We start from the raw sequence: 13,798 nt of genomic DNA, 5'->3' as shown, positions 1-13,798 counted from the left end.
CAAAGGCCGTTTCCATGCTGTATCACTCAATAAATAATCTATGATGGCCCAATTTGTGACATTGCTCCAAGAAAACTTTCAACTCCCACACCATTACAAAAAATCATTTACTCTCCATTTACTCTGTTGGCTACCAATTCCTGCCTACAAGCACACAAAAGTGACTTGAGACAAAACCTTTTCACTATTTTCCCCTCTGAACTGAAAGGCCATTCAGTCTACAAAGTCAGTGCTGGTGCAATAAAGTGAAGCCATCTATTCTGATCCCAATTACCTTGCCCTTTCATACAGTCATAGATTCAAATATTTTTGAATTTTCTTCCTTCACAAACTATAAGAGAGCTGCTGGCTCAACACCATTTATGAAAAGTTATTAGAATCTGGAATGCTTTATGTGGGGATTATACAAAGTTACTATCCTTTTCATTCTTGAAGATACCAGAGCCAGTTCTCCTTGGCTCTGGTATCTTCAAGAATGAAAAGGATAATAATTTGTAAATGTCTTCAGTAAACAGTTGTTAATTCTGAAAATCTCTGTTCAATCATCTCTTTTCTGGTCGGGTGAAAAAAGATGCAATATTTTCAGATGTTCTTCACAAACCTTTGCATCCTACCATTCATCACTACTGTGGCTGTATTTTTCTTATTCCACCTGTGTGTTTAAATTGCGGCAGGTATTACAAACATGCAAATTATTTAAATTGAGAACCTAGGAACATTGGAACAGGTGATTCAGCCCCTCAAGCCTTTTTTTGTTAATTAACATTATTGACATCAAGTCCAGAGTACTCTGGCTCTAATTTTATGATTAAACTACCTGTTCTAGCTCCTCTTCCCTTCCTCACAGAGAAAAAAGTTCTCTACATCAAATCTATCAACATTTTTCATCATCTTAAATGTCTTAATTACATCACTCCTCAATGTTTAACATATAAGGGAATATAAGGTTAGTATTGCAAATTTTCTTCATTTTCATTATGGGCTTAAGTTTTAGTGTGAAGGAAGCACATGACAATCACTAACATGAAGTGCTGTCACAGGACTACATCTACTTTCTTCTAGTGGCAAAGTTAGCTGTGGAGGTGGGGTGGGGGGGGGGAGTGGAGGTGGGGTGGGGGGGGGGAGTGGAGGTGGGGTGGGGGGGGGAGTGGAGGTGGGGTGGGGGGGGGAGTGGAGGTGGGGTGGGGGGGGAGTGGAGGTGGGGTGGGGGGGAGTGGAGGTGGGGTGGGGGGGGAGTGGAGGTGGGGTGGGGGGGGAGTGGAGGTGGGGTGGGGGGGGAGTGGAGGTGGGGTGGGGGGGGAGTGGAGGTGGGGTGGGGGGGGAGTGGAGGTGGGGTGGGGGGGGAGTGGAGGTGGGGTGGGGGAGTGGAGGTGGGGTGGGGGGGGAGTGGAGGTGGGGTTGGGGGGGTGGGAGTGGAGGTGGGGTGGGGGGGGAGTGGAGGTGGGGTGGGGGGGGGGGGGAGTGGAGGTGGGGTGGGGGGGGGGAGTGGAGGTGGGGTGGGGGGGGGGGGGGAGTGGAGGGAGAACTGGAAAGCAACTAGCATTCCGTAGGAGGATAGGAGTAGGAGGACATTCAGATCCTTCAGGACGTTCTACCAAGGTTGGTCATCTACTTCACCACCCTAGTCCAGAGCTATCCCCAGATCCCTTAATGTCATTATTAACAAGAATTCTATTAATCTCAGTTGTGAACTCAATGGCTTGATTTCCATAGCTCTCAGGGGTCCATAATTTCAAAGATTCACCACCATCTGAGGGATGTTTCTCATTGCCTTGATTCTAAATAGCTGCCTTTTATTGAGGCTATAAGAGGAAAGAGTTATTGCAATAACATTGTGGAAACAACTGAGGTCAGATGCCCAAGACCAGATCTTCGGTCCATGCCCTCCACTAGTAGCAAACAAATGCCATGGGAAATTTTAGAGGAAGGAAACAAAGATAAAAATGTCTTAAAAGAACCAATAGTGAAAGCTCAAATTACTTCATAATAACTAACTGTAAACAGTTTATCTTGGAGCTATCTTTGCAAGCTTCCATACTGGCAGCCACTACTTTAACCATTGCACACATTAGATAGTACAGTTTGTAACTTCCTGAAGATGGAAAAAAATCAACTGAAAGGAAAAGATGACCATTCTAAATCCAACTCCAACAAAATATGGCTGCATGCCATATAACCCAGGAACAGTCGTTGCTTTGATCCAGTATGGATGGAGTGAACTAATCTCAGAGGAGTCTGGGATTACAAAAAAGCCTCAGTCTCCTTTTTCTTTCCCAGCTGATAGAAAGGAAAAGGAAAGCAAAGGAGGAAAGATGAAACTGCAGGCGGCATTTCTGAAATTCACAAATTATATGCGTTTAAATCAAGATATTTAAACAATTTATAATTGCCATTGTAAAACCAATGCCTAAACTGAGGCCTGAAGAACAGCTACTTGGACGTTCAGGAAGTGGTTGGGCACGTGGTCAGGGATCTGGTATGTTGGTGCAGGGGGAAGACAGGAGAAAAATCTGGAGATTGGGATGGGCAAGAAGAGTGGAGAAAAAGTGGAGGGTGGGTATGAGTGAGAAACAGGACTTGAGAACAAAGATGTGGAGCTATGACAAGGCCATTAATTACAGATTATAATTTTTTAAAAAAAATTTAAAAACAGATACACAATGGACCACAAAAAGGAAAAACAGTGCAAATTATACTGAGTTCTGGAACAGCACCCAGACTTAATAACCCAGAGCATGTGTGATAGAATGGGTGAGACAAAAAAGGAGACTCTTATTTTGACACTGACAAGGTCTGGCTGCCAGCTGAGTTAAGTGCCACGACAGGGGCTTAAGAATGGAGGGGGTGGGGTAGAGTGAAGGAAAAGAAGTCCCCAACGCACAAGCCCCTCAAGTTCCTGGCTCGCTCCCAGCCCTGAAATCTCCTCCTGCCTCTCTCCTTTCAAGGAGGCTGAGTATTGGGGCAGTTTCTTTCTGAACACATTGCACTGGGCTTTTCCGCAGCAAAAACTCCTCAGTGGCAGAAGAGGGTGGGGGTGGGGTGTGGGGGGCGGGCGGGAAGATGGAAAAGGGCCGGGGGATGAGGAGGGGGAGAGGTCCCTTTAAATCACACAAGTCACTCAATGTAACAAACCGCACCTACCGGCGGCCCAATGTGGCGGTCTGGCCAGGTTTGCAGGCGCTTTCCCCTACCCTAGTCCCACACCACCCCAGACCGTCCCCACACACTCTCTTTGCCTGGTCACCCTGGTACCCCCCGAGCCCCCGGTTGGAGCCGCGGTCACACGGCAAGGAGACGTCCCCAGTACTCGAGGTGGACCGCCGAACAACGCGCATGCGCGGACCCACTCCCTCCTGCCCCCCCCCACCCCCCATCAATCTCTTAAAGGGACTGTTCACAGGGGAGCTGAAATATGCAGAACAAAAACTCCATACCTACATTGATTGCACACACACGCAACTCGTGTGTGCTCTTTAACAGTCACCACCCCTACCCTTCCTGCTTAGAGTCATAGAGGTCTACAGCACAGAAAGAGGCCCTTCGGCCTGTCAAGTTTGCCCCAGTCAAAAATATTAACTATTCTAATTACCCTATCTATTCTAAATAATCTTAACTATTCCACTCCCATTTTCCTGCCCACAACCTTTTATGCGTTGGTATCGCAAGTGTACATCTAAATATTTCTTAAATATTATTAGGATTTCTGCCTCTGCCAACTTTTTAGGTACCAAGTTCCAGATTCCTGCCACCCTCTAGATGAAAAAGGTTTTCTTCACATCACCTCTAAACCTTCTGCCCCTTACCTTAAATCTATGTCTCAGTTATTGATCCCCTTACCAAGGGGGAAAGTCTTTTTTTGTCTAACTTATGTCCCTGATAATCTTATATGTCTCAAATAAAACCTACCTTATTCTCACCTGCTCCAAAGAAAACTGCAGTCTGTCCAATCTCTCATGAGTGAAACTTTCCAGCCCAGATAATATACTGATAAGTCTTCTCTGCACCCACTCTACTACTACCATTATCACAACTCTCCTATAAAGTGGTTTCCAGAACAGCACACAGTACTCCAGCTGTAACCTAACCAATGTTTTATATAGTTCCAACATGGCATCTCTGCTCTTGGACTGCATACCTTGTTTAATAAAGGTTAACTATCCCCATATGCCTTCCCAACCACTTTATCTACCTGTCCTGCTATGTTAAGGGACTTATGGACAGGCACATCATGGTCCCTCTGATCCTTGGTGCTCTCCAGGGTCCTACATACATCATGTATGCCTTTGCCTTGTTTTTACCTTAACCAGCATATTTCCCAACTAGCCTCCCCTTAAAATACTGAGACAACAAGGTGTAGAGCTGGATGAACACAGCAGGCCAAGCAGCATCAGAGGAGCAGGAAAGCTGACATTTCGGGTCTAGACCTGAAACATCAGCTTTCCTGCATCTCTGATGCCGTTTGGCCTGTTGTGTTCATCCAGCTCCGCACCTTGTTGTCTCGGATTCTTCAGCATTGGCAGTTCCTACTATCTCCCCTTAAATATTATTCATTTTCACATAGCAGCACATACTACCCTCTTTCTGCTTTCTAGGTTGCATTGACTGAACATTTTAAACATAGGAAAACATTTCCAAGTATTTCTTAGTTGCACAATCATGGTGAAAAAGCTGACAGTCCAATAGCTTGGTCAAATATAAAGGGCCTAAAAAGAGAGGTCAAGGGGTTTATGGAGGTACACCAAATTGCCAGAATTGAAGATGGGGGATGAACTTCTATGGAGGTTATGCTAGTGAATTTGTTGAAGAAGTGTGGGGTAATGCAGAATAAATGAAGTTGGAGGTGTACAGTGTGGGGGCAGCAAGAGATTACAAAGGTAAAGGACAAGAATATGAAGGACCCAGTGCAAGAATTTACAGTTTTAAATGTGTGGTGTTTTTATGAACCAGGAGGAAATGCAGGTGAAGGATAAGTAGTAAGGGTGGAGCAGATGTTGGGTGATCAAAATTTCACAGAGGTTGGAAAATTAAAGACCACCTCTGAAAGCACTGAGATCGAGGTACCAAAGGCAATGAAGGTTTCAGAAGCAGATACAAATATACAAACTGGGAGCAGCAGTATGTCATACACTCCTTGACCTTGATCTACCATTAAGATCATGGCTGATCTATTTCCATATTCACCAGTGACACTAAATAACTTGAATTTCCCTGTCTAACAAAAATCTATCCACTTCAGTCTTAAAAAGATCCAATGACCCAACATCCATCTTCTGAGATGGGGAGTTCCAAAGTCACACAACCCTCAAAAAAAATTCTCTTCACTGTCCTAAAAAAGTGACCCCTATTCTTGAAGCAGCATCCCTTGGTTCTTGAGAGAGATAATGGGAACTGCAGATGCTGGAGAATTCCAAGATAATAAAATGTGAGGCTGGATGAACACAGCAGGCCAAGCAGCATCTCAGGAGCACAAAAGCTTGTGCTCCTGAGATGCTGCTTGGCCTGCTGTGTTCATCCAGCCTCACGTTTTATTATCTTGGAATTCCCCTGGTTCTTGACTGACCAACAGGAGGAAACATCCTTTTCAGATGAGCTAAAGGTAGGAGCACAGGTGAGTGACATTAAACAGAAGAAACTAGACAGCTTTGAGATGCAGATGACATGGGGTCAGAAAATTAGTTTGTGAATGCTGAGATTGTGAATAATCTGGTTTAGCCAGAAGTGGGGAGAAGAGTGTAAGTGTGCATGTGTGATGTTTGCATGTATGGCAGTGGTCGTAGTGGGGAAAGACACAGTGGCAAAGGTCCACTCTGCAGTGGTGAGGGAGGTGGTAAGTGTGTAATAGCTTTCCAATGGTGGGAAGACGAGAAATGAAAAAAAAAGCCTTACATCGTATTCCTGACCTTGGTGCAGCAACCCCTTCTGGAATCTGAAGGACAGCACAACATGTTCACTGGTTGGATTCTGAATGATGATCACTTTGGCAAGGTAACAGAGAACAATCAATAGAAGTATGCAACTTCGGGAGTAAAGAAAGGAGGATGGGAAAGAAACCATGCTGTTTTCCCAGTATAACAAAAACTTGTCTATTTTCCCTTAGAGAATGTCATCAAGCTGGGGATCATTCTAATATTTCCGCCTATCTGAGCCTCCTTAGTGAAAGGACCTTGGGAAAAGGGCAACAAAAAACACATGACCAGGCCCACTGCAAAGGTAAGAGTGTGCATGAACACTGAACTGACTTAACAGCTGTGACTCAGGTAACTCCACTCTGTCAAATAAAGTGCAAGGGTGAGAGCAGCAAGGCATGGGAGCAGGGCAGGAATCAAGGGTAAAATTAAACCCTGAAGCATTTCCAACCAAACTGGCTCAGCCCTGATTAGAAAGCACTTTTGATTTGTCACTGACTCTCTGTAGGTTTAATTTAAAAAAAAGTTTTTTGCTGAGTTTGTGAAGACAGTCACAGTAAACAGTGGGAAGGGAGGAGACACCTAAGATTCTCATTTTTGAACAATCACTTCTGTAAGTTGATCCAGTGAGAAGTTCTGAGGTAGGGTCACTCAACCCAAAATATTAACTCTAACTTTTCTCCACAGTTGCTGGCAGACCTGTTGAACTTATCCAGAAATTTGTCTTTGCTTCTGATTCAAAGCACCTGCAGTTTTCTCAGTTTTCATCGAGGATGTCTGCTGGATGTGGTGTGGATGGTCTCCTTCTCCTTCCGCACATTCTCCTCCTCCACTCCATACCACTCCTCCATCCCCAAATCAAAAATCAAACAATATTCAGGCTCAGTGGAAAAAAAATGACAAATTAATGAACTTGCATTGGCACTGATAGAAAGTATCTCAAGTGTCTGCTCTTACAGAAGGATTTTTAAAATAAAAATCTTAGCTGGGACAGAGAATTGACAATGCCAGTGAGTAAATAGCACAGGTCACCAAGTCAGTCCCTCAAGTTGCTGAAGGTGCACTTCATTCGTATATAGCCATAATATTTTCTCTCAGTGTCCTGCATGGAGGATTAAATGCTTATCCCATATCTCATTCTTTCCCAACTTACCACAAGCTCATTTTCCCGTGTCACTTAGTGTTGCAGCATCAGATATCATTGAGATCTGTGTCTGAAGGTGCAGTTGACCCAGATGCTGAGATTTAAATCATGTGCACCCCAGTTCTGTAATTATGAACAAGAATGCTTTGATAATTCCATTGTAGATTTTGAAATGCTGAGTATAGTACAAGAAATTAGATTAGATTGGGACATCAAATGAAATTCAGCAGCTGTAGATGTCCATTGTGCTGTTCAGCACGAGCATTTGAGTTTACATCAGAATCCTAGATAACTCTCAAATCGACAAGGAGAAAACTAGCTGATCCATCAAGTGTGAGTGAGTGATAATGGGAGCTGCAGATGCTGTAGAATCCAAGATAACAAAGTGTGGAGCTGGATGAACACAGCAGGCCAAGCAGCATCTCAGGAGCACAAACGCTGATGTTTCAGGCCTAGACCCTTCATCAGAGAGGTCTAGGCCCGAAACATCAGCTTTTGTGCTCCCGAGATGCTGCTTGGCCTGCTGTGTTCATCCAGCTCCACACTTTGCTCCATCAAGTGTATCTACTTCTGGTCTATGAGCAACAAGAAAAACTGCCAATCCATAGCAGCAATGAAAAGGATTCAGCTAAGTGGAAAGTTCAGAAAGACTTAGATCTTCAGTTTTCAAAGGAGACAAGACAGTAGGTAAAGATAAACCGGTGCTTATATGATCCCTTTCACGTGGTAAAGCAAACCAACATGTCTCACAAGCATCACCACACACTGAGAACAAGTGACCAAAACTCAGTGTAAGAGCATCATTTTGGAGAAACAGACAGAGCGATTTTGAGAGGGAATTCCAGAATTTAAAACTCATGCAGCTGGGGGATGGCTCGTAATTATGCTCAAGTGTCAGAACTGGAGGAGTGGAGAGTCCTGGTATTGCTAGATAAGGAACAATACAGGTCAGTGAGCAGCAGGGTTTGATAAGTAATTGGGACTTGACACTTTCTAGAATATAGACAGCAAAGCTTTTCATAAGCTGACGTTTACAGAAGGCAGAAGATGAGGGGCCGAGTAAGCTTGAATGATGAAATAAGAGTTCCTCTTCAGATATCAAAATATACCACAAGAGTCATATCAGTTTGGTTCCCGACTCTGAATCCAGAGTTGCAACAATACTTTTTGTTTAAACTCGCTCATTGGACATTTGGCATCAATAGCTGGGCCAGCATTTATTACTTATCCCTATTTGCCCTCAAGGTGGTGATGAGCTGCCTTTTTGAACCACTGTAGTTCAGATGCTGGAAGGGGACCCACAGTGTCCTTAGGGAAGGAATTCCAGTGTTTTGAAGGAGCAGTGATATATTTTCAAGTCAGGATGGTGAATGGCTTGTTGCAGAACATGCAGGTGGTGGTGTTCCCATATGCCCTTCTCTTTCTAGTTGCAAGTGGTTGAGGGTTTAGGAAGTGCCGTCTAAGAATCTTCAGTGAATTTCTACTGTGCATCTTTTAGATACTGTGCACCTGTGGTGGAGGGAATGGATACTTGGGGATATGGTGCCAATCAAGTGGGTTGCTTTGTCCAAATGGTTCTCAAGTATTGTTGGAGGTGCACTCGGGCAAGTGGGGAGCCAGGAAATGCTGCAACATTCCTAGCCCCTGACCTGCTCTTGTAGCCACTATATGTAAATGGAGAGTCCAGTTGAGTTTCTGGAGGGTGATAGTTGGGTATTTGGTGATGATAATACCATTGAATGGCATGGGCCAGTGGGTAGAGATTGTCTCTTATTTGGAGATGATCATTACATTCTGTTTGTGCGGGATGAAAGTTGCTTGCCATCTATCAGCTCAACCTTTGATTTTGTCCAGATTTTGTTGCTTTTGAACACAGACTGCATCAGTATCTGAGGAGTCACAAATGCTGCTCAACACTGTGCAATCATCCTTACTTCTGACCTTATGACTGAGGGAAGATCATTGATGAAACAATTGAAGATGGTTGGGCCTAAGACACTACCCTGGGAAACTCACACAGGGATTTCCTGCAAATAAGATGACTGACTTCCAACATGTTCTGATATGCCAGATACAAAACGAACCATTGGAGAGTTTGCTCCGAAAACCATTGGTTCCAGTTTCACTCAGGCTCCTTGATACCACATTCAGTCGAACGTGGTCTTCATGCTAAGGGCTGTCACTCCTATCTCCCTTCTTGGATTCAGCTCTTTTGTCTACGTTTGAACCAAATCTGTAATAAGACAGAATCCAAACTGAAAGTCAGTGAGCAGGTTACTGCTGAGCAGGTGCTGTTTGATAGCACTGTTACTGACACCTTCCATCGCTTTACTGATAATCAAGCGTAGGCTGATGGGATGGTATGTGGCCAAGCTGTTTTCCAGCTGGACAACTTTCCACATTGTCAGGTAGATAGGTGCCAGTATTGTAGCTGTACTACACAAGCTTGGTTAGAGAAGCAGACATTTCTGGAGAACAAGTCTTCTGTACTATTGCTGGAATGTTGTCATGACCCTTGGCTTTTGCAGTATCCAGTGTCTCTGACTGTTTCTTGATACCACTTGGAATGAATCAAATTGACGAAAGACTGCAAATATGATACTGTAGACATGTGGAGGAAGCGGAGGTGGAGCATCCACTCAGCACTTCTGGCTGAAGATGCGCAGGTGCTTCAGTGTGATGTGCTGACTTCATCTATCATTTAGGATATTTGTGGATCTCCCTCCTCCAGTGAGTTCTTTAATTAATGGCCATCATTATTGAATTCAATAAAAATATTTGAAATTAAGAATATCCTTAAAAGCGGAATCACAGACAAGTCAAGTAACAGCTTACAAACAATGCCCCCGACATCACCATCACCATCCCTGGATATGTCCTGTTCCACCTGGACAGATCCAGCAAAAGCGGTGGATCTGGCAGAACTGCATAATATAGGTTTGATCTGTTGCTTGTGGAATCATTCAGCTCTATCATATGCTGTCTGGCTTGTAAACAATCCTCTTTGGTAACTTCACCAAACCGACAGCTCATTATACCTGCTGCTGCTCCTGGCATGCCCTGCTGCACTCTCCATTGAACCAGGGTCAATCCCTTGGCTTGGCGGTAATGTCAAGTTGGGGATTTGTTAGCCAATGAAATTGCACACTGTGTTGTGCTGATGGCCCACTACACTTCATGGATGCCCTGCCTTGAGTTGGTAGATCTGTGCGGTCTGAGCCATTTAACATGGTCATGATGCCACACAAAACGACAGAGGGTATTCCCAATGTGAAGATGGGATTTTGTCTCCACAAGGACCGTGTGGTGGTGACCAATACTGTCACGTACAAATGCATCTGCAGTTGACAGGTTGGCTAGAATGAAGTATGTTTCTCCCTCTTGTTGGTTCCCTCACCACCTGCTGCAGACCCAGTCTAGCAGCTACATCCCTTAGGACCTGACCAGCTCAATCAGTAGTGTTGCTATCAAGCCACTCCTTGTAGCGGACACTGAAATCCCCCACCTCAGGTACATTTTGCACCCTCCCTACCCTCAGTGCAGCCTTCCAAGCAGTGTTCAAATATTGAGGAGTTGTGATTCATTAGCCAAGGGAGAGTGTATGGAATAATTAGCAGGAGGTTTCCTTGTCCACGTTTAACCTGATGCACTGAGACATCATGTGGTCCGAAGTCAATACTGGGGATTCCCCGGGCAAGTCCCTCCTGACTGTGCCACCGCTTCTGCTGGATCTGTCCAGGTGGGACAGGACATATCCAGGGATGGTGATGGTGATGTTGGGGACATTATCTGTAAGCTGTCACTTGACTTGTCTGTGATTCCGCTTTTAAGGATATTCTTAATTTCAAATATTTTTATTGAATTCAAATTCCACCATCAACCATGGCATGATTTGTACCCAGGTCTCCAAAACATTACTTGAGCAGGTCTAGCGATAATACCACAAGGCCATTGAATTAATTATCAAGTTGTAGGACAGGCACCCCACCACATATGCACACATAAATAAACACAACTCTGACAGATTCCTGGACAGTGATCAACTTGGATGATTTTCAATGCAACTTGGACATCTCAGATTCCAAGAAAAGATAAAATCACTACTGTCCAACATATTAGAACGCCAAACTTAACTCTTGAAAAACATCTGAGTATCACCAATAAACTGATGATAAAACAACCTAAGAAGATGACACCAGCAAGTTTCCATTATACAGAAGAGGCCTGGTAATGAGGAACAAAGCTCACTTCAAGAAATGCTGAAGAAAGTGGGAATTATTGACACCTTCAGAGGAGCATTTCACTATGTTCCAGCCTCAAATCCTCAGTTTTTATGAACATTATGATCTCCATAAAGTGTAAGTTAAGGTCTCATCTGCACACACCCCTTTCTTCCCAGCCATCAAGATTCTTGCAGGACCTACAAATGTCAGTTATATAAAGTATACAGTTTGCAATGAAGGTCACAAGTAGAAACATCTTATACAGTAAATGGCAGGACTGTTGGGAGCATTGACATACAGAGGAATCTTGGCGTGCAAGTCCATAGCTCCCTGACAGTGGCAACAGAAGTTGATAAGGTGGAAAAGATGGCATAAGGCATGCCTACCTTCATTGGTCAGGGCACTGAGTATTGGAGTTGGTAAGTCATGTTGCAGTTGCATAAGACTTTTGTCAGGCCACATTTGAAGTACAACGTGCAGTTCTAGTTGACACAATATAGGAAGGATATGGAGGCTTTGGAGAGGATGCAAAAGCAAGGGGAGGGGGGGAGGGAGGAGGGAGGTGAGGGAGGAGGAAGGGAGGGGGGAAGGGAGGCAGAGAGAGAGAGGGAGAGAGGGAGAGACAGCGGGGGAGGCCAGAGACAGAGAGAGAGAACGAAGTGAGAGAGCACGCGTGACAGAGACACACAGAGAAAGAGAGACAAATAGATGGCTCCCATTGGCAAAATGGTCAATAAGCAGTGGAAACTGTTTTGAGGTGATTGCCAAAGTATCAAGAGTGATATAGAGAACTATCTTAGAAAGCAAATTATTAGGATCTTCTATGCACTGCCTGTGTAACATAGTGGGCATAGATTTAATCATAGTTTTCAAAAGAAAATTGGAAAAGAACATAGAGAGAAAATTTGCAGGGCTCAGGTAAAGGGCTGGAGATCAGGACCAGCTGAATTGCTCCTGCAGAAAACCACCACTGTGGTTGTAAGTCTAATAGCAGTCTCCTCTGCCATAACCATTTGACAAACTCTATTTTGTGAAACTCTCAAGCAAATGATTGGTTCAGACACACTTCACTAGCTTTAATCTCATATCAAGGGACAGACAGGTGAAAGTCCAATCGAGTGAAAGAAACAAAAAAAGCAATTGAAAATATTAAATGACTAATGCTAGGTAATACATATTGCCTTACAAATGCATATAATTTTGAATAGAACGCAACATAATACATAACATTAAGCCCTAAACATGCTCTTTGTATCTTGTACAATACGAATAAAAAGTTTGGAAGGGAGCAATAGCTTCATTGTTTTAACTTTCATCACATCCTTAGCATTACTGGCATCATTTAGATTCTTCATTGGCTTTTGGAGTCTCCCTCATGAATTATACTCAGGAAAAATCAGGATCTCTTGTAAAGATACACAAACAATTGTACAGAGTCCACCAGATCCTATGTGGACCAAATAACCAATTTTTTGAATGGAAAGACAATGAGTGGATAGGTTTATGGCGGGAAATTGAGGGTTTGAGCCTAGGCAGCTGATGGCATGGTTGCCAGTAGTGGAGCAAATCAGCAATGCTCAAGAGACCAGAATTGGAAGTGAGTAAATATCCAGGAAAATTGTAATGCCACAGGAGTTTAGCAGTAGGAAGGAGCAAGGCCAAGCAGAGATTTTGACAACAAGAATGAAAGCTGAGAAACAGAAGGGGAAACCAAAGATGGCTTCTTGGATAGAACTGGGTTTGTTTCCAGTGGAATGCAGGAGGTTCAGAGGTGACCTGATAGAAGTTTATAATATAGTGAATGGCATATTTAGAGTGGAAAGTATGTGGCTTTTTACTGGGTGGAAAGGTCAATTAACAGGGGACACAGGTTCAAGGTGCAAAGTGGGAAGTTTAAAAGAGATGTGCGAGGCATGTTTTGACACAAAAGATGGTGAGTGCCTGGGACACACTGCTGGGGTGGTGGTGGAAGCAGACAATTGCAGCATTCAAGAAGCACCTGGATGAATACACGAGCAGGAAGGGAACAGAGGGATACCGGTCCTGCCAGTAAAGAGTTTTAATATGGAAGGGCAAAACATATTGGCACAGGCTTGGATGGTTGAAGGGCTTGTTCCTGTGCTGTATTGGTTTTTGTTCTTCTTTGACTGACCCCAGAGCTAGTGATGTATGGTAAAGCATTTTGTGATACAACAATTCTAATGAAGTCTCTCCTATCCTGTCATCACTAATCATGTTAAATTGGAAGCCCTATTATTCTCCAAGAAGAGGAAATATTTTTTATTATTCATTCTATTAAAAATACTTCCTAATTGAGAACTTCTATCAAGCGAGTTTTGAGAAGATTTGTAGCTCAGGTTGAGGTTCTGGATGTGAGTTTGCTCGCTGAGCTGGAAGGTTAGTTTTCAGACGTTTCGTCACCATTCTAGGTAACATCATCAGTGAGCCTCCGACGAAGCGCTGGTGTTATGGTGTTATGTCATCACCAACCCAAGGAAACCTAACCAGATAAATAGAAAGCGGGA

At 43.9% G+C, this 13,798-nt stretch overlaps 1 protein-coding gene across 8 annotated transcripts in view; it reads right to left on the bottom strand.

Moving 5' to 3' along the window:
• gatad2ab (GATA zinc finger domain containing 2Ab) overlaps positions 1 to 13,798 on the bottom strand; it is a 137,306-nt gene that overhangs the window by 86,847 nt on the left and 36,661 nt on the right. Inside the window, exon 1 of one of the 8 annotated variants that reach the window (XM_048559801.2) lies at positions 3,142 to 3,307. The exons of the other annotated variants lie outside the window; for them this stretch is intronic. The gene's annotated coding sequence lies outside the window, so the exon portion shown is untranslated. Of the gene's footprint in view, positions 1 to 3,141; positions 3,308 to 13,798 lie in introns of those variants that run through there. 8 annotated transcript variants of the gene reach the window in all.

The sequence above is a fragment of the Stegostoma tigrinum genome, chromosome 30 (genome assembly GCF_030684315.1).
Source record: "Stegostoma tigrinum isolate sSteTig4 chromosome 30, sSteTig4.hap1, whole genome shotgun sequence".
In the NCBI taxonomy this organism is placed as follows: Eukaryota; Metazoa; Chordata; class Chondrichthyes; order Orectolobiformes; family Stegostomatidae; genus Stegostoma; species Stegostoma tigrinum.
Note: the sequence above shows the minus strand (reverse complement) of the source record. Positions and strands in the feature narration are given on the sequence as shown.